The following is a 21,242-nucleotide window of genomic DNA, read 5'->3' on the forward strand; positions in this document are numbered from 1 at the left end:
TAGTAATAAGGCACAGGTCCCAGGGTGTCAGAGTAAGGAGCTTGGCAGATCCTCTGCCCAGCAAATAATTAGTTAATGAAAATAACAAGGGGAATTAATAAACAGGCAAATGAAACAATTTTTAAAAATCTCTGGAATTGTCCTAAAAGTAGCATGTGGTAAACAAGAAGATATTCATTCAAGAATATCTACGACATTTCAGTAATAGGAGCCCTGACTCCCTCTTTTACCCCCATCTCCAATTCTATAATATGGAAGCTCTACCCTGCTTCAGACATCCGTGACGAAGAAGATGGAGGCTCCCTCTACCATGAGCTCCCAGTCTTGGGCTATGGTTTCACATCAGAAGGGGCAGCTCCCAGTGTTTCCTATCTCTTCCTCTCCCAGCCTCATATGGAAGAAACTCTACTCTGAATAGTCATGGCAAGAAAGGGCTGTTTTCTTTTCCCTCATCAATCCTCTACTCACAGAAAGGAAACTTTAAGATGGGTGTCACAGGCCAAGAATATTGAAATCTTAATCACTTATACCCCAGCTAGCTCATAGGGTGGAAGTTTTAAGATAAAAAGACCAGGGGCTATCACAAACCTCATTCAATGCCCACTCCTAGAATAAGGATGTCATATGGGGAAAGCAAGTTCATATTCCACCTCTGGTACAATGTTGCTGGGTTCTGCTCACAAGGGAAGGCAGACCATAAGGATGAAGAACTCAACAGTTTTGCCTGACAGGAATTATTTAATTAGAGTTTGGAGAACTCCACCACTAAGAGCATTGTAACAATAATGGGGATCTTGCTGGAGAGTATTTGAGAGGAAGTTGGTAGTTCCATGATACAAACAAAATGGCAGAGCACCCAGAAGTTTAATAGAATCACTGAAAGAAACAGTCAAGAGGAGCCCTACTAGGAATTTAGTCAATCCCAGGATTCAGGAAATCTGCACCCACTAAGAAACATTCATAATAGGATATGAGGCAGACTTAAATATCCCTCAACCCTCACATAGACCTATCAATACAGAGTAGATGCTTCATTGATACAAGGGAATTAAACAAGCTCCGACCAAACATTGACCAGACAATAAACAATTCTGACCCAGAGGAGACTTCTAAGAAGCTAGACAGACATAAAGACAAACTTCCATTCATCCCTGACATTCTGGAAGATTGTGTGAATGTGTCAAGTGCCCTTTCAGAAGAGATCATAGAGGAAACCTACAACTATGAGTCCCTGGTTGAACATGTCACAAAATAATATAAATTCCCTGAACTATGATAGCAACCAGTAAACCACACACACATTCACTAGTAAGTGGTAAAACTCAACAGTCTAGGGTTGCCTGGGTGGCTCAGTTAGTTAAGCATCAGACTCTTGATTTTGGCTCATGTCTTGAGATTGAGCCCCATATTGGGCTCTGTGCTGAGCATAGAACCTCCTTAGGATTCTTCTCTTCCTCTCTCTCTTTCCCCCTGCCCCCTGTGCAGGTGCATCCTCTCTCTATCAATAATAAAATAATAAAAATAAATAAAAATGAAAGAAAAAAACCCAACAGTCTAAGGGAGCTTATGTACAACAACCTTTGAACAATAAGTGAACCGGAAGCAATCACTTGGATCTAGGCTGTGATAGGACAAATGAGAAAAATCTGACTAAGGACCTCAGAGGCACGCACACACACACATACACATACACACACACACACACACAAAGGACCTCAGAGGTTACATATCATGGGGAAATAGGAATATCACAACCAAGCCTCTAAAAAAATTAAAAAATGGCCAAACAACCAAAAAATAGCAATAATATGCTCAATGAAGGGAAGTAAAAATCAGTGTGCACATCTGACACAATGTATTATTTACAATATCCACTTTAAAAAAATATACAAAATGTGCAAAGAAACAAGAAAGTGGGATACATATGCAGGGGAAGAAAAGCAAGTAATAGAAACAGTCTTTAATTCAGATGATGGAATTAGCTATCAGACTTTGAAGTGCCTATTATAAACATGTTCAAAAAACTAAAGCAAACAAAAAAAATAACAGACATACACAATTAAAGGGAATTATAATGACAATAGAATATCAAATGTAAAATATAAATAAGAAGATAGAAATTACTAACAAGAACCAGATAGACATTATGGAGCTGAAAGGGCAATGACCAAAATGAAACAATCCACTAGAAAGTTTCAAGAGTAGATCTGAGATGACAGAAAAAAGAATCAATGAACTTGGAGGGAGATCAGCAGAGATTATGGAATAGGTAAAATAGAGAGGAAAAGGAATTCAAAAAATGGAAGAAATCTGATTAAAGATATCAAAGAATTAAGTACCTGGAAAGATATTACATGTTCTTGGATAGGGATATTCAAGATTGTTAAGATGTCAGTTCTTCCCAACTTGATCTAATTTAATACAATCTCAGTAAAATCCCAGGAAATTCTTTTGTAGATATTGACAAACTAATTCTAGAGTTTGTATGGAAAGATCTAGAATAATCAACACACTAGAGAAAAAAGAACAAAATTAAAGAAAAATAACACATTTGGAAGACATTATATTTGACTTCAAAACCTTCTATGAAACTACTGTAATCAATACAATGTACTATTGGCAAAAGAATAGACAAGTAGATCAATGAAACAGAAGAGATGACTCAAAAATAGACCCACACAAATGGAATCAAATGATTTTTTTACCATGGAGCAACAAATGGTGATGAGACAACTGGATATCTGCATGCCAAAACCCGAAATGTAGACAAAGACCTTATATCCTGAACAAAAATTAACTCAAGGACAATAGACCTAAATGTAAAATTCAAGACTATAAAAATACTAAAATACAGCATAGGAAAAATCTAGATGACCTTGGGTTTGGCAATAACTTTTTAGAAGCAGGATCAAAGGCATGATCCATGAAAGAAATAGTTGATAAGCTAGACTTCATTAAAATTAGAAACTTCTCCCTTGTGAAAGGCACATCAAGAGAATAAGAAGACAAGCTATAGACTGGGTGCAAATACATGCAAAAGAAATACCTGATATGACTGTTATCCAAAATATACAAAGAATTCTTAAAATACAGCAGTAAGAAAATGAACAACCCTAATTTTTAAAAAAATGGGCAAAAAATTCTGAACAGATACCTCGCTAAAGAACATTACAGATGGCAAATAAGAACATGAAAAGATCCTCAAGATCCTATGTTACTAAGGTAATTGCAAATTAAAACAGCGAGATACCACTGCACACCCAGAATGACTAAAATCCCAAACACTGACAACGCCAAATGTTGGCAAGGATGCATGAAAGAGGAGCTTTCATTCATTACTGGTGGGATTGCAAGATAGTACAAACATTTTAGAAAACAGTTTTGCAGTTCTTACAAAACTAGATTTACTCTTACCATACAATCCAGCAATCACACACTTTAGTACTCACTCAAATGATATGAAAACTTATGGTCACACAGAAACTTGTTTATAATACCTTCATTCATAATTGCCAAAACTCAGAAGGAAAAACATGTCTTGCCAAATTAGTGAAAGGGAATAAAGGGGAAAGGAGAAAAAATGAGTGGGAAATATCAGAAAGGGATACAGAACATGAGAGACTCCAAACTCTGGGAAATGAGCAAGGGGTAGTGGAAAGGGAGGTGGGTGGGGGTGGGGGTGACTGGGTGATGGGCACTGAGGGGGGCACTTGATGGAATGAGCACTGGGTATTATGCTATGTGTTGGCAAATTGAACTCCAATAAAAAAATTGTGGCACAACCATACAATGGAATATTATTCTGCTCTAAAAAGAAATGAAATATGAAGACATGAAAAGACATGGAAGAGCCTTAAATAGATATTACTATGCTTAAAAAAAGAAAAAATTAGTAAGCTGCATACTGTGTGATTCTAAGTATACTGTATTCTTGAAATACAAGACTAGAGAGATAATTTTTAGAGGAAAAGAAGGGTGAAAAGTGGAGCACAGGGGATTTTTAGAACAGTGCAACTATGATGTATGATACCATCACAGTGAATACATGTCATTACATGTTTGTCAAAACCTATAGAACATACAAAACCAAACCAAGAGTGAACCTTACTGTTAGCCATGGATGTTGGGTGGTAATGAAGTGTCAATGTTAGTTTAACAATCAGAACAAATATACCACTGGCACAGGATACCAATAGTAGGGAAGGTTGTGCCTATGGGGAGTGGGAGCATATGGAACCCTCTGCAATAGTTGTTCAATTTTACTGTGATTTAAAACTGCTTTTAAAAAAATAAAGCCTATATTTTATCTTTTTAAAGATTTTATTTATTTGAGAGAGAGAGAGAGAATGAGCAGGGGGAGAGGCAGAAGGAGAGGGGGAAAAAAGCAGACTTTGACACACGGCTTGATCTCAGACCAAGAGATTATCACCTGAGCCAAAGCCAGATGCTTCACCAACTGAGCCACTCAGGCGTCCCAATAAAGCCTATTTTTTTTTAAATGAGAAACTCATTACAGTATGAGATACAATTCAGTGCATTAGCATACACAAAGTGAGAGTGTCACTAGGAAAGGAGAGACAGAAAAATAGTTCAAGAAAGAGTGGCTAAAAGCTTTCCATATTTGAATGAAAAATGTTAATCTACACATCCAAGAAGCTCAATGAATTCCAAGCAGGGTAAGTGCAAAGAGATGCACATGCACAGTGCAGTCAAATGTCAAAGGCTGAAAATAAAGAGAATACCTCAAAACCCATAAAAGAAAAATGACTCATTATGTACAAGGGAAGTCAAACAAGATTAACCTCTAACTTCTCATTGGAAACAAATAAGGTCAGAAGATAAAGTGCAGAACATGAAAACCTATCAATCAAGAATCTTATATCCAGCAAAAATATCTTTTAAAATGATAGCCAAATAGAGATATTACCAGATAAACTAAAACTAAAAGAATTCATTGGTAGCAGACATCCCTTTTAAAAAATATGAAGAAATTTCTTTAGACTGAAAGGAAGTGATATATGACAGTGATTCAAATCTAACTGATAAAACAAAAAGTGCCAGTGAAGGCAATTGTGTAATTGGAAAAGACAATACAATTCCTAATTTATTCTCTTTATACCCATGGCTGATTTTAAAAAACAGTATATTCTTTTGTTTTGTTGGATCTACGACATATGGAAATGTAACATGCTTGACAATAACAGTGCAGAAGACGTGGTGGGAATGAGGTTATATTGGACTAAGGAAATCTGCAGGAAGATATGAGAACTAAAAGGAAAAAATAGTTTTCAAATATAGCAAGTTATGTGAATTTATACTTGCTCTCTACACTACATAGAAGTAGAGTTTCTCTATGGTATTGGAACTAAATTTGACTCAAATAGAATATGATCAATTACGACGTATTTTGTAAATCTCAGAGGAATTGATAAGAAAATAACTCTGAAATAATTCTAAAACCATTTAAGGAATTAAATTGTCACACTACAAAACACCCAATTAATATAAAATATGACAATGAATGAACAGATAAACCAAAAAAGACATAAAACATACAGAAAATAAAAAATAAAACAGCTGACATGATTCCAACTGTATCAACAACAATAATAAATATGAATACATTTTGAAAAAATCCAATTAAAAGATTTAGATTGTGGTGTTGGATTTAAGAAAAATGAGCCAATTATATACAGAAGGCATGCTTTAAGACTCAAAGATGCAAACAGATTGAAAGTGAAAAGAGGTGGAAAAATATATCATGCAAATCACAACCATAAAACAGGTGGAATTACTACACTAACATCATACAAAATAAACTGTAAAAAAATTTCAAGGGTACCTAGCCAGCTTAGTCGGAAGAGCATGTGACTCTTGACCTTAGGGTTGTGAGTTCAAGCACCACAATGGGTGTAGAGATTACTGAAAAAAAAAAAACGACTTAAATTTAGACACAGAATGGGGTATCTTATGACTTAAAAGGGCCAATCCATCAGTAAATTAATAATTAACAATATATGCACTCAGAGCCTCAAAAAAAAAAAAAGAACACTGACAGAATTGAAAAGTAGACAGTACAATAATAATATTTAGAGACTCCAAGACCCTAGTTTCTATAACAGAGCAAAGGAGTAGAAGACAAAGAAGGAAATGTAAAAACTGAACAACACTGTAAACAAATGAGACTGAACAGACATCTCAAGAACACCCCACTGGTGGCATCTGGGTAGCTCAGCTGGTTAAGTGGCTGCCTTCAGTTCAGGTCATGATCTTGGCGCCCTGAGATTGAGCCCTGCATCAGGCCCCCCACTCAGCAGGAAGTTTGCCATCCCTCTGCCTCTCCACCTGGATCATGCTCACTCTCACTCTCTCTCAAATAAATAAATAAAAATCTTAGGGAAAAAAAAAAGTAGCGAACACTTCATCTGTTGGTGGTAGAACACACACCCTTTTCCTGAACACACAGTACATTCATCATCCAATATAGACCATATGTTAGACCCAAACAAAAAGTGTCAATAAATTTAAAAGGATTAAAATAATAGAAAGTGTGTTCCCTAATCATTATGGAATTAAATGTATTAAATTAGAAATTAATAGTTAAGGGGTGTTTGGAAAACTTATGAATATGTGGAAGTTAAATAGCACACTTGTAGATTTCACAAACGGAATCTTAAAATATTTTGAGATGACAGGAAAAAAACACAACATACAAAAATGTATGGAATACTGCTAAGCATTGACCCCAGGGATATATATAGCTGCCAATACCTAGATGAAACAGAATAGAGAAGCCAGAAATAGACCCACATAAATATAATCAACTGATCTTTGATAAAGGAGCAAAAGAAACAAAATGAAGCAAAGATTGTCTCTTCAACAAATAACCTGGAACAACCAGTCATCTACTTGCAAACAAAAAAATGACTAGACACAGAATTAATCTCTTCATAAAAATTACCTCAAAATGGATCAGACACCTATGTGTAAAACACAAAGTTGTGAACTTCTTGGAAGGCAACATAGGGCAAAAACCTAGATGACTTGAGTATTGAATGACTTTTTAAATATACAATGGAATATTACTCAGCCATTAGGAATGACAAATACCCACCATTTGCTTCAATGTGAATGCTGAGTGAAATGAGTCAATTGGAGAAAGACAAACATTATATGTTCTCATTCATTTGGGGAATATAAATAATAGTGAAAGGGAATAGAAGGGAAGGAAGAAGAAATGGGTAGGAAATATCAGAAAGGGAGACAGAACATAAAGACTCCTAACTCTGGGAAACGAACTAGGGATGGTGGAAGGGGAGGAGGGTGGGGGGTGGGGGTAAATGGATGACAGGCACTGAGGGGGGCACTTGATGGGATGAGCACTGGGTGTTATTCTGTATGTTGGCAAATTGGACACCAATAAAAAATAAATTTATTATTAAAAAAAATAACCCCAAAGGACTGATCCATGAAAGAAGTAATTAATAAGCTGGACTTAATTGATTTTTTTTAAAACCCAACTCTGTAAAAGATAATATCAAGAGAATGAGAGGACAAGCCACAGATGAAAGAAAATATTTGCAAAAGGTACATATGATAAAGGACTGCTATCTATCCATGTATCTATATGTCTATCTCTCTATATTCTTAAAACTCAACAGTAAGAAAACAAAAAATCCAGCCTAAAAGTTGACCAAGGACCTTAACAGATACCACACCAAAGAAGAAATATAGATGGCAAAAAAAAACATATGAAAAGCTATAATCCAAAAATGTGATAGAAGAAGCCTGTGAGACAGAAGTCACAATCTTTTGTAGCCTTATTATGAATGTGACATTCCATCAGATTTGGCACATTCTATTGGTTGGAAGCAGGTCACTAGTCTAGCCCACACTCCAGGTACTGGATCACACAAAGGTGTGAATTCAAGGGGATGGGAATCACCATGGCTGTCTTAGAAGTCGGCCTACTACAGGAAGCTTTACCTGTAATATAAGAAAAAAATAATGATCATGAACATTAGTTATATTTAACATTTTAGCAGAGGTGTTACCAGTCACAATATTTCATAAAAAAAGTGATTTTGCAATAGATCAGGAAGGACAGATCTCTCATTGTTTGCAAATAAATGTGCTATTAGAGAATGCATAGAAAAATGATATAATTTAGAAAGCAAAATAAAAGTGCTAAATGCAAAATTAATATGAAGATATACAATGTATTCCAACATAAGAATAGGTTGGAAGGCGAACCTATAAGTATCTTAAAGGAATAGGAAAAAAAATTAAAGTACTTAGCCATAAATCTATGTGGAGAAAATTCCATGGACACAATTATAGAACTTTATCAGAAATGTTAAAGTAAACCTAAATAAATGGAGAAATATAGTTCACTCATAGATCAATATTTGAAGGGAGCCATATTTTCCAGCCTTCTGTCATCAGCCCCTTTTCTCCTTTTTTTCCCAATATAGAGTGCATAGCTCTACTAGATACCCAGGCTTATCATAAAGCTCTATGAGACAGCCCAGTATCGGAGAAAAAGTAGACAGATGGATGGAGTTAGAACAAAAAGACCAGAAATGGATCCAGGTATATAAAAACAGCTGCTTCCTGAGAATTGGCATTTTTAGATCATTAGAAGAAATTGAAGCCCTGCCTCACATACAACAACCATATAAAAAACTGGTTCCTAGTGGATTTAAAAATTCAAATATATTTAAAAAATGTAGTTATCTTAAACGGTGATATCGAATATCTTTAGTATTTCAAGATGGTAAAAAACTGCTTTATTAAAAAAGAAATAGCATCAAAGACAAATCACATTATGGCAAAGACTTCCTTTTTAAAGATTTTATTTCTTTATTTCTATTTCTTTCTTTAAGAAAGAGAGGGTAAGGGCGAGAGAAAGCTTGAGGAGGCAGGAGAGGGATAAGCAGACTCCCCTGCTGAACTGGGACTTCCCCGGGCTCAATCTCAGGACCCTGGGATCATGACCTGAGCCAAAGGCAGATGCTTAACCGACCGAGCCCCTATGTCAAAGACTTCTGTTCATCAAAGGAACAGCATAAAATGAAAACAAAACACAAAATTGCAGAACACCTTTGTAATTTATGCAACTGATAAAGGGCATGTATACAGAATAAAGAAAAAAATACAAAGCTTCACAAGTAGAATAAACAAAAGACGTGAACAGGGACTTCACAAATGTAGAAATCCAAGTGACTCATAAATTTATGAAAAGCTGCTTATCCTCACAAGTGATGGAGAAATGCAAATTAAAACCACAATGAAACACAACCCAACTGCCGAAAACTGAAACATGTTAGGATACCATGGACTCTATGAAAGAAGCCAGACTCAGAATAATACATATAATAAAATTCCAATCATATGGTGTGTAAAAGCAAATCATAGATAGATGATAGATAGATAGATAGATAGATAGATAGATAGATAGATAGATGATAGATAGATAAATAAATGTTATTGTTTAGTGATGCATACAAAGGTATGTGTTGGTTTGCAAACTCAGGACTTCTGTGTGAAATCTGAAATCCACCCCCTTAACAAAGAAGGCAAGGAGAAGCCAAAGAGAGAGGCAAGATTGTAGGTGGCAGGTTTAATAAGTAAGGGAACTTACTTAGGAGGCTTGTTTTGGGTGGTGGCAAGACCAGAAGATTTCCACACCACCTGCCAAATTTTGCAAATCTACACCGAAGCTTTAACTGGGTTCAGTAATGTCTTTGGTCTACATTATCTCAACAACACATTGTTTGAAAACAGCTTTGACTGTGGGAACAGTTGGCAGAGTGTGTATTTCAAGGATAGGTGAGAGGGCGAGGAGCCTCTGACTGCACGGGTCTAGCTCATGGGACAACTGGCAGTTATGTCCGCTCGATGACCTTCTGCAACACTCTACTCCTCATGAACGGCTCTTACAATTGTACATGGCCCCCTCTCCCACAATGTGCTTTGAGGGGACGGCAAAGGTGTTCATTAGCATGGAAGTGGCTCATTTGGTGGCTATCTGGTCATCCTGCTGGGCCCTTCCCCAAGTGTGTTGAGCACTGGTGTTCTCAGCAGTATGGCCCAATCCATGGAAAGAGTCAGAGCAATGACTGTGTCACAAGACTTCCATACCTTTATGGTACTGGGTGTCTAAACAGGGGTCCCAGTTTGGCTTATGGGGCAACAGACTCCCCTGGTTGATCATTCAAATGTATTAAAGTCTGGGATAAAAAAAAATAATAAAAAAATAATAAATTCTGGGGTAGTACCTTAGTCCACCTGGCCAGGGTGGTTTTACTTGTTAAAAATTTAATCTGCTGCTTTACTATTCCATTATCCCTTTCCATGAACCCAGCTGCTTGTGGGTTATAAGGGAGAGAAGATCTCCATTCAATGTCATGTTCTTTTTGCCCAGACAAGCACATCATGACTTCTGAAGTAAGATCCACAATACCATCTATTCAACAAGGGTATCTTACGTGGTACTCAGCTTCTCTAATCCCCTAACGGTGGCAGCTTGATTTGTGCAGTGTTAAGGAAAGCTTGAGTTAGGCCAGACTCAATGCCCACACAAACCATATTCGAACACTCACTCAGAGGGAGGGGGCAAATATAATGAACTTGCCAATTCCTCGCTGGCTGGGAACTCCAGCTGAAGACCCCAGACTCCTTCGGCAGTTGCCCTGGATGGTGTTTCAAACACATAGGACATGCTGTTACTGCAATAACCAAGTCACTGTATTTTAATATCAACCCAGTATCCTCAGCAACAAGCCATCCCACCCAGACACAATGGTGGCTACTCTTTCTATGGAACCAATCTGCTGTATCTACTGAAGGGTCAGTTGTGAGCACTTCTACCTGAGGTAGGGCATCAGCTTCTTAATTGCCAGGGGATGTCAGTGCCTCATGAGCTGGGCTATGGAAGACCGTGAGGACTGCCTCAGTTCTTGCAGGCAAACTCAAATGCCTTTCCACATATCCTGACCCCACAAGGGCTTATTCATGATCACCCACCTCTCTCAGCCTTCTATATTTCAAGACATAGGATTAATCCCTTTAGAACAGCCCAGCCATCAGTGCAACAGGGTAAGTAATGGCCAAGGCTCATGAGTGAGGACCAGCCAAACTCCTCTGAGCTCAGCCCACTGGCCAATGTGGTTTATTCCCACCTCCATCTAGATGGTATCGGTGTTAAGCTAAAGAGCAACCATGGTCAGTGAGGACAGGTTACCCCTGCTAGACCCATCTGTATACCAGGCATCAGCTGAGATTTCCCTTGCTCTTCTCTGCAGGCCACAGGGGCCACATAGGAACAGGAGTGGGAGCATTTGGAGGATCTACATACTCTACAGGACCTAGTAGCACCCACATTTCTAGAAACAGTGGGTTGGCAGAGAGGGTTCTCCTCTTATGCAAATAAACATGCCGCTTAGTCAACATGAGTTTGAGCCATGGCAGAGGTTGGCTGCTGCCAAATTTTCTCAACTTCACCTTTGATAGGAAGGGAAATTCATAGCATGAAATGCTCCTTTGTGAGAGGCGCTACCTGGATGAGCACCAGGTACACACTGCCAGGAGCAACAGCTCTGTGGGGGCATATTGGGCATTGCCCTGTCTCTGAGACCCAAATCCTAGGAGTATTGTCCTTCTCTTCTCTCTGTCACAGTGCCCTGCAGAGTGACAGAAGCATCTAAGTCAAATGATAGCCCTGCTTGGGCGATGCCTAGAGCTTTCATCTGTTTCATTACTTTTTTTTTTTTTTTTTTTTTTTTTTTTGCCTATTTTGCCTTTGAAGGCAGCTTGCCGCTCTGATCCCCAGACCCACAGGCACCCATTCTTCACCAGGTGGTATAGAAGACAGAGGTGCTATGCCAGGTGGGGAATAAAAATCCTTCAAACCCCAAAATCCCTATAAAGGCTTACACCCTTTTCATGTTCTCTCTGGTTGGATAGGCTTGCGCCTTGTCTATCATAGTTTCTGAGACAATGAGCACTAATCCAATCATTTGGCTGACAGAAACATTACGGCTGTGTGTAGGTCTTGGATTTTCTGTGGCTTCACTGCTCATTGTCTCCCTTGGATAGGTCTCAGCAACATCTGCAGAGTGTCCTGCAGCAAAGGCAAGTCTTTGCCTGTTAAACTTGTAACATCAGCATAATGGGCCCATTTGCCCAGCATGGAACATTCCTAGGACCCATACGGGGACTCCTAGGAGTCACAGGGGGTAGTAGACTTACTGGTTCCCATCAACACTGGTTTGATTACTCTCACCTGGAGGCAGGATTCACTGAGAGAGGTTTGCTAAGTTTGGCTTTGTAGAATATTTGTGCCCCATATGTTCTCTGAGAGATAAAAACCTCTTATTCTTAGGAGGAGTATCCAATCTATAGTGTCAAAGGGACCTTCCCAACCATAACTGTTTGCCCTCTGTAACTATCGATGGCACAAAGAGGACCAGAAAACTTCTGAGTGTTAGCATGTACTAGAGTACATTTGGCTCCAGCATCAATCAGAGCTGTCACCTTCTGTTTATTTCCAGGGGATCAATGAATAGTGAGCTTAATGTGAGGACTGGATTGCCTCCAACATATTTTACCTGGAGGCAATCTAGGCCTGCATCCAAAACTGCAGCACGGAGAGCACCCTCTCGGAATAAGCCTGTACTCCTGAGGCCTCTGCTGGAGAAGGTGGGGCATCAGGGATGGTAGGGACAGATGGGGCAGGTGTGAGTTCTTGTTAAGGCTTTAAGGCTTTCCACAGGCTGACCCAGACAGTGTTGAGCTGCTGGTCTATTTTTTCAGGTGGGGTTATTTATTTATTTATTCCTGAGAGACAGAGAGAGAGAGAGAGAGAGAGAGAGAGAGGGAGGGGGGGAAGGGAGAAGCAGGCTCCATGTAGGGAGCCCGACATAGGACTCAATCCCCAGTCTTCAGGATCACGCCCTGGGCCAAAGGCAGACACTAAACCACTGAGCCACCCAGGGATCCCCTTCAGGTATGGTTCTGGCATCAAAATGGTCAAACCACATTTGCTTTGGGATTACCTTTATAGCAGTTAGGGTAGTCTTTTGGCTTTCTGAGCTACTTCTGGCTCAGGTCTTTCCCACAGAGTGGACCCATTCCTCAGATTTATCAGTTTCCCCCAGGTCAGTAATGGATCAGCATCATAAATGTCTTGTCCCATGACTGGGCCCAGCATGGATATCAGGTGCTGGGAGTGGCTAGAAAATCTTAGCTTTCATTCCTGCAGTGTATATGGTCTGATCAAGGCCTTCAGGGCAAGGGCATAGATCATCTCACTCTCTACACACCCCCAATAATTTGTTCTATCTCCTCTATAGATTTCTATGGTCTCCCTGCTCATTGAGATTCCCCTCATTGGGCCAACCCTTCACGTAGATTAGAATAATCTAAGCTAGAAGGGACTAAATTGAACCTACTGAATGCCATGCAGATGCTGCCAGAGGGTAGGGTATGGCAGTGATGCTGCTCATTTTCTGTGCATCCTGCCCGTCTCCTGTGTTTCAGAACCATACTCACCATGCCTGGGTTCTCTCCCTGGCCTTTTGCTGGAACTTGGCAGCCATATCAATAAGTCAGTGGAAGTATATTCCCTCGTCATGAACACTTCCTGAACTAGGGACTTCCCTTCCAGCTGGGGCTGCGATTGTTGTGGCATGGGATATCCCAACCACTTCATGGCCAGTCCCCCACAGCATTCTCCTCCCTGCTCTCCTCACTTGGCCAGGGATTCTGCCTCCTGGCATCCCAGTCAGGCTTTGTCACGGGAGCTCAGACCTTCATCTGTGGCAGCCTGCATCCTCCTAGTTTTGCAAAATGGCACTCTAACTGATCATCCTGCCCTCCCCACTTGTCTGCCAGCCTCCAAACCAGCAAACTAGCAGACACCTGCACGCTTTTTCTCTACCTTCAGCTCATCTTTCACCTTTCAAACTCAAGTTTCAGCCTCCGGTTGAATATCATTGCCCAGCCATATACCCCATGGGGGTGGGCCACCCACCACATAACCAGATGCTTCCCTTCTCTGCTACAGCGTGCTCCGTGAAGCTCCTCAAATAAGCAAAGTAAGGTAGCTATTGTCCTTGTGCAATAGCCCACAAGTGCCTAACGGGTGGGCTGCCCCCTCCCCACAAAGAAGTCGCTGGCCAACCCAAGATTTCCCCAGTGGATACCTCTTTCCCAAGACTTTTTTCTTTGATCTTCTGGTGGACTCACCAATTGTTGGTTCACAAACTATGAGCTGCCCAAGTGAAATCTGAAACTGGCTCCCACACACACAGAGCAAGGAGAGACCAGAGAATGAGGCGGTTGCTCCATGTTGGTAGCTTACAGGTATAATAAGCAAGGGAACTTTCATCTGGGCCTTGCCATGGGCTGTAGCAAGAGAAGCAGATCTCTGAACCCACCTGATGAATCTTAAAAGTTTATATAGAAGCTTTAACTGGGTTCAGTCATGTATTTGCTCCAGAGGGTCTCCACACCCAGCTGTCTCAAGGCTGCACCATTGAAAGTAGCTCTGGCTATGCCAACAGGGGGCAGAACATACATTCCAAGGTGTTGGGTAGTGAGGAGCCTCCAAAGGCCCAGCTCTACCTTGCAGGTCAACCAATGGCAACGTCCTCTTGAGGGTCTCCTTCAAAGAGGTGAAATACTGTTTTTTAAAGGAAGCAAAAAGTGAATTACCAGTAAATCCAGGAGAGCAGAGAACTTGAATTGTGTTCATAGAAAAGTATAATGGAAAGGTGTTAGTGATGTCCTATTTTTATTTGCTTCTTTGTTCAGGAAATAAAGATAGGTATTACTTTTATGTGTTAAAATACACAAATGCTTTATTTTTCTGTACTTGTGTTATATTATGCCAAGAAAGGAAAAACATATTTAGAGACGCAAAATTTCCTTCTTGTTAGGATAAAGAAGGTATAGTATGGGGTGGGGGGTAGACCAGCAGCTTCAGAGGTATTGCAATTAACACTTTTTGAGGTGATGTTGGTTATGCATTTGTTCATTTTTTATACTATTAATAAGATACTAGCATAAGTATGTTGATATACCACATACTTTTATATGTAGGAATCAGTTTGTAACTGAAAAAGCATTAAAGATTCTTAGAAAAATAAAGTGTACAGTCTCTGGTATATAATAGCTGCTCAAAAATGTTTAGCTATTATTATAAATTGTAAGTTAAAAATGCTGTGAATCTTTAAATCAGAGGTCAGGGAATATAGCTTGTAGGCCAAATCTGCCCCCCCTCAGCCCACCTGTTAAGAATGGCCATAAACGGGATGCCTGGGTGGCTCAGTGGTTGAGTGTCTGCCTTTGGCTCAGTTCATGATCCTGGAGTCCTGGGATTGAGTCCCGCATTGGGCTCCCTGCATGGAGCCTGCTTCTCCCTCTGCCTGTGTCTCTGCTTCTCTCTTCTCTCTCTCTCTCTCTCTGTGTCTCTCATGAATAAATAAATAGAATCTTTAAAAAAATTATTGAAATAAAAAAAGAAAGAAAGAAAGAAAGTTTGCTCACTGTGCTCTAAAAAGCTCTCACCTTTCCTTTCTCAAGGCCAAGACGCCCTCTGTGTCTAGAGGCCTGCCTTGGTGAATGGCTCCCTCTTGAAGCAGCTGCCTAAGGAACATCCCACCTGAGCTCTGGCAGTTTGTATGGAGATGAGCCATCTCCGTCTGGAGGGGGCTTTTGCTGAAATGCCCTGAGCCTCCATCTCTCTGTTCCACACTCCACCGGCAGCTGTCACAAGAGCAAATGGGGACCCAGGGGGCCCTTTCCAAGAGCTCACTAAACTCCTCTTGCTCCTGGATATGCTGCTTTGTGGAGATTTGGGCCAAACTAAGGAGGAAGGGAAAGGCAGGGCTTCTAGGTTTGAAATCCAGCTCTATGGTTTATCAGATATGAAGCCATGGGAAATGCATATTCATTTTTATGGTTTTGGGTTTCTCCTTCTACAAAATGGGACTAATAACACCCACTTTAAAGAATTTTTATGAGAATTAAGGATAATGTATGCACATTTCTGCAAATAGTAGACATTCAATTAATAGAAGCTATTAGTATTCATAATTGTCAATTCAGAAAGTATCAAGGCAGAGGAAAGAAAAAAAATCCAAACTAGCCTCTGTGGTATTAGTAGATTTTAACTCCAAGTCCTTAAAGACCTCAGGTGCCAGGAAATGGCACAAGAGTATAATTAATTAATTCAAGAAGACAGGGCTGGGAAGTCTCCACTCAGCTTTTTATCATCCTAAGTGATTTACCAGCCCCTTATCCACTCCGGCCTGAATTCAGTTTTATAGGGACCCTCCCAAGGCACTTATGCACCTCTTACTTGCACATCTCCACTCGCTCAACAATTCCAGGTGATCTTCTTTGTACCTAGGGCACTAAGATTAAGAGCCAAGGTTTCAGCAAGTTACCAAGAAAATAAAAAGGTCTTAGAAAAGACATTTCTGCTGAGAGTGAATTCCTCAGACGTCAGTTCACCTTTTGGGGCCATTCAACAAGGAAGGCATTTAATCTGAGGTATGAAAGAACAGGAGTGCCCATGGAATTATCTATTTACTCATATTGGAATACTTGATAATTAGGATAAAACACGGACATCTGAGAGTAAGAATGACTGTAATTAAGATGAGACCGAACTCAGTTTGCTTCCAATTTAAGTAGGTATAAAATTATATTATTAATGTATCAAAACATGACATAATAAATTATCTCTTGTTGCTAATTCTTTGAGTCCTACATTAGAAGCTCCTTCAAAAGGATCAGAGGTAAGTGAGAAAATTGCATCAAAATCATTTCAAACAAAGTAAGACATTGTGTGGAGGAAAATTGAAGGTCTTCACTTCTGGGGAAGCGGTGGTGGAAAAGGAGGTGAATTCGGAGCTGGTCTGCTGCACCCCACCCCCCTCCCATGGGGCCTGGGTTGGGCCGTGGCTAGGATGTGCCTACTTGGGACCACCAGCAATGGGGAGCAAATTCTCCTCACTAAATGCCTAAGAACTGAGTCAGGCATAAAGTCTGAGGATGCTTGTTTCTTGGAAAGCCTAGAAGAAAACATAAACTCCCTTTGAACCTCCTATTCCTCATGGATCAAGGAAGAGCTCATGGGCCATCCAGGGTGCTCCCAAGTCTGTGCTGAGGAATGATGGTCAGAACAGAAACAACAATCCTCATGGTTGACTGTTCCCGGGTGATCACACCGTGCAAGGACATGTGCTAGGTATCTTAGATTTAGGCTTGTGTCTAATCTTCAGAACTCATCTGTCTCATTTAATCTTCAAAGCAGCCTTAGGGGCATCTGGGTGGCTCAGCCAGCTAAGTATCTGCCTTCGGCTCAGGTCATGATTCCCAGGGTCCTGAGATCGAGTGCCGCATTAGACACTCTACTCAGCGGGGAGCCTGCTTCTCCCTCTCCCTCTGCCTTTGTCCCCTGCTCATGCTCTCTTTCCCTCTCTCTCCCTCAAATAGATAAATAATTGCTTTAAAAAACATAGCAGCCTTATGGGGTCCTACCAATGTGCCTGTTTATACATGAAGAAACTGAGGCTCAGTAAGGTGGAGTTCCCCCAAGGTCACCCACTAGTAAATGACCTTCATTTGCAAAGTTTTTCTCCAAAGTCAATGTTCTTTGCCTCTGCACTTTCATTGCTCTGGCTCCCACTTTCCTTCAGATTCTCATCATCTGCCTCCCTGATATGCTCTCACCCTCACACTTATCACACAAGATAGTGTTATTTGATAAATGCATCTTCCTGAAACCCATGGTTTCTTCCACACATGGTGTGTTCTCGTTCACTGCATGCTTTGTACCTATAAGTGTCTGTGACCCCAGCTATTTCTCAGTTTTCAGAGAGCACAGAGTGTGTTTAAGGAATGTGCCTTATATGTCATTCAGCACAGCATCACACACCAAGAGATAAATAAAAAATATCTTCAGGCCATAAGGATGTGCCTTCACTGTATGCTGCTTGACCCCACTTCTCGGGGAGAAGAAAAGAAGCAGAAAGACTCTGTCCCATGTCCAAGGGACACAGGGTGCCTGTTTTTTCACTGTGGTGTTTCTCTGAGCAAGTTGGAGGGTTTTCTGTGTAATAAACAAATAGATGGCTTTTAACTCAGTGAGTAGCTGTCCTAGAAGATCAAGCCAAGGCTCCCCAGCAGTCTACACACAGAACTGAGCTCTGGCTTCACCACTAAGCATATGTGTGTGTGCATCACATGACCTACCCAGGCCCTGACAGTATCATCTAGAAATAGAGTCAGATAGATGACTTTGTGGGTTGTTCTCCTGGCTTTGTCAGGACTTTCTGGACCACTGTTGCTGACCAGGCTCATTTCATTGAACATCTCCTGATGCTGAAGACTCCTGTGGTCCTTGGCCACACTCCTCATTTTGCCTGGCATTTAGGCTAAACACCCTGCGGTGAAGAGGTGAAGGGGACATGGCTCTGCCACACTTGACGTCTCCACTACAGCCCCCAATGCTATGAAATTGGCCCTTTTGGCTTATCTTGAAGGCCATTCAGAGACCTATGGATCCCTTCCACAGGAGCTGATAGAGGCCCCAAAAGACTAACTCAAGTCTTCTCTCTGCCCAAATATGCTACATTTCCATTTTTATTCTGATGCCCACTGTTGGCAGGAGATGTTCTGTGCAGTGGCCTCCTCCTTAGACTCCACATAAGGAATGGACATCTACTCCCTCATCTTCAGCTCTCTGCTCACCCCTGAGGAGTCTCCATATGGTAGGCATGCAAATATTGAAACCCATGTTCCTGCACACGTGTCTCTCCTGCCTCTCATATGACCTTCGGGAACTGGAAGGGCTTCATTTTCTCCTCTTTCTGATACAGCTAGCTTCCCCTATATTCTATCTTTCTCCTAAAGAGGCAGCCTTTCCTCCCCATTCTCAAGGTTCCTAATGGCGGAGTGGCTGTAGGAGAAGATGACTTTTATTTTTATTTTTTTAAAGATTTTTTATTTATTTATTCATAGAGACACAGAGAGAGAATGAGAGTCAGAGACACAGGCAGAGGTAGAAGCAGGCTCCATGCAGAGAGCCTGACGTGGGACTTGATCCAGGGTCTCCAGGATCACGCCCTGGGCTGCAGGCGGCACTAAACCGCTGCGCCACCGGGGCTGCCCAGAAGATGACTTTTAATTGGGAGGGCGGAGAGGATGAAATTATTTAAAAGTTTAATATTTCCAAAATTATTGTCATTGTATACTTTTTCATTTAACAGTCATGGCTGGGACGCCATGAGTGGCTCTGACTTCGCCTCAGAGCATGATCTCAGGGTCCTGGGATTGAGCCCCTTGATAGGCACCCAACTCAGGAAGGAGTCTGCTTCTCCCTCACCCTCTGCTCCTCCTCACTGCTTGTGATGTTCTCTCTCTCTCTCAAATAAATAAATAGAATATTTAAAAAAAAATAGTCATGATAACCCAGTGAGGCAAACATTATCATTCCCATGTCACAAAGAAACTGAAGCCCAGGAAGACTTAATCCTCTTGACTAGGTCACCCCACAAGGGATCTTTGTCTTATCTAACTACAAAGACTGATCTTCTGGTACAAAACCCACCTCATACCACTAAAGATATTAAAGCAGATGCCCAATTACTCCCTTAATATGTCATTTGTTTGGTGAAGTAAGCTATCAGGAATTTGGACTCCATGAACTCTGAGGTCTTTCTGGGGCTGAAATCAGAATAATCCTGTACTTCTGCTTCTCTGCTACGTGAGTTTACAGATTCCAGTGATTTTTCCTTTCTCATCTTCTCCTCTCCAAAGAATGCCTGAAAAGCCCCAAATAAGCGAACTGGAGCCCCTTTAGAGCCCTCTGAAGGGCCCTGCAGTTGCATCAGTCCAGCCACAGAATAATCCTAAGAGGAGGTTTTCTCCATCATTCACTCCGCGCATAGGAGCCGGAGCTGCACAAGAGATACATAATTTATACAGGCAATTACACATCAATTGGTTATTAAAAGTGCCCTCATTGAGATGTACTGTATTGAGGACACGGAGATAAATCTGGTTCCCCAGGTAACCAGCTGTAGCTCCCAGACAGAAGGCAAATTTTCTGATTTGGGATTGGCGTAACTTCTCTTGACCCCACCATTCTTCTTTGCCTACAGTGTGGGGTTCTGCACGCGTGGGTGGAAAAGGCAGGAGCTGCAGAGAGAAAGCGTGGGTATGAAAAATCGTCCAGTGCTTTTCTTGGAGCCCTTTCCTCCTGGGGAAAAATAATTATTTTCCTAATTAATTAAACATTCACCCAAGAATTCATTCACTCATCAATCCATCCATTTAAATAATAAGTATTGGTGCTAACGACCGTGCCAGATGCTGGAGGAGGCATCAGAATGAACATGGCGCTGTCCCTCCCTTTGAAGAGCTGCTTGTTCAGTGAGGAAAAACACGGGCAAACAAATAATTTCAAATATTGTGATAAGTGTAGACATGGAGAGAAATGCAAATGCAAAATGTGGCGCAGGGAGTCAGTCATTTGGTCTCTTCAGGGGAGCTGGGAACGGCTTCACATAGGAGGTTGGGGAAGAGCAGAGACCAGAGACTGACAAATGAGCATTCACCCATTAGACAGTGGAGAGGCAGTCTAGAAGGGGGGGATGAGGATGTGCAGAGGCACATAGGGTTCCATCTAAGTCAGGATATAAGCAATCCCTGAAGAAAACAACCATATAGAACACTCGGATGCATTTACACCTTTGGCCAACCCTAAGTGGAGAACAGTTGGTGACTCCATTGTTAGTAGATTGATTTGGCTGCACTGAGAGCTCTGGGATGTGTTGTCCTTGTTGTCCTTGGGGTGGTGGTTTTATTTTGATTCAGCAGATCTAGGTCTGGACCTGCAAATCTGTATTTTGAAAGCTCTCCAGCTGATTCTTTTGAAAATGGGGCTCAGACAACACTTGGGATAAACCGGCCTAGTGTCTAGGCTCTTGCCTTCCCGAATTCCCTTTTTTATGCCTGGGCTGGAAGCTTGAGGCCTTGTGGAGTCATCAGCTCTGAAGCAGTTTGCTTAATGCCATCTAGTCAATTGTATCCCCCAAAGAGCCTAATGTTTTTCCAGTTGTGTTGAAGATTTGGGACGATGCCCAGATACACTGTCAGTCCTTTGGCACCAGTTCCCAATGAGCTTCCTTAGAAACATGGCAGCAGTGAATCCCAGAGACCCAAGA

Source organism: Canis lupus, chromosome 5, assembly GCF_011100685.1.
Source record: "Canis lupus familiaris isolate Mischka breed German Shepherd chromosome 5, alternate assembly UU_Cfam_GSD_1.0, whole genome shotgun sequence".
Taxonomy (NCBI): Eukaryota; Metazoa; Chordata; class Mammalia; order Carnivora; family Canidae; genus Canis; species Canis lupus.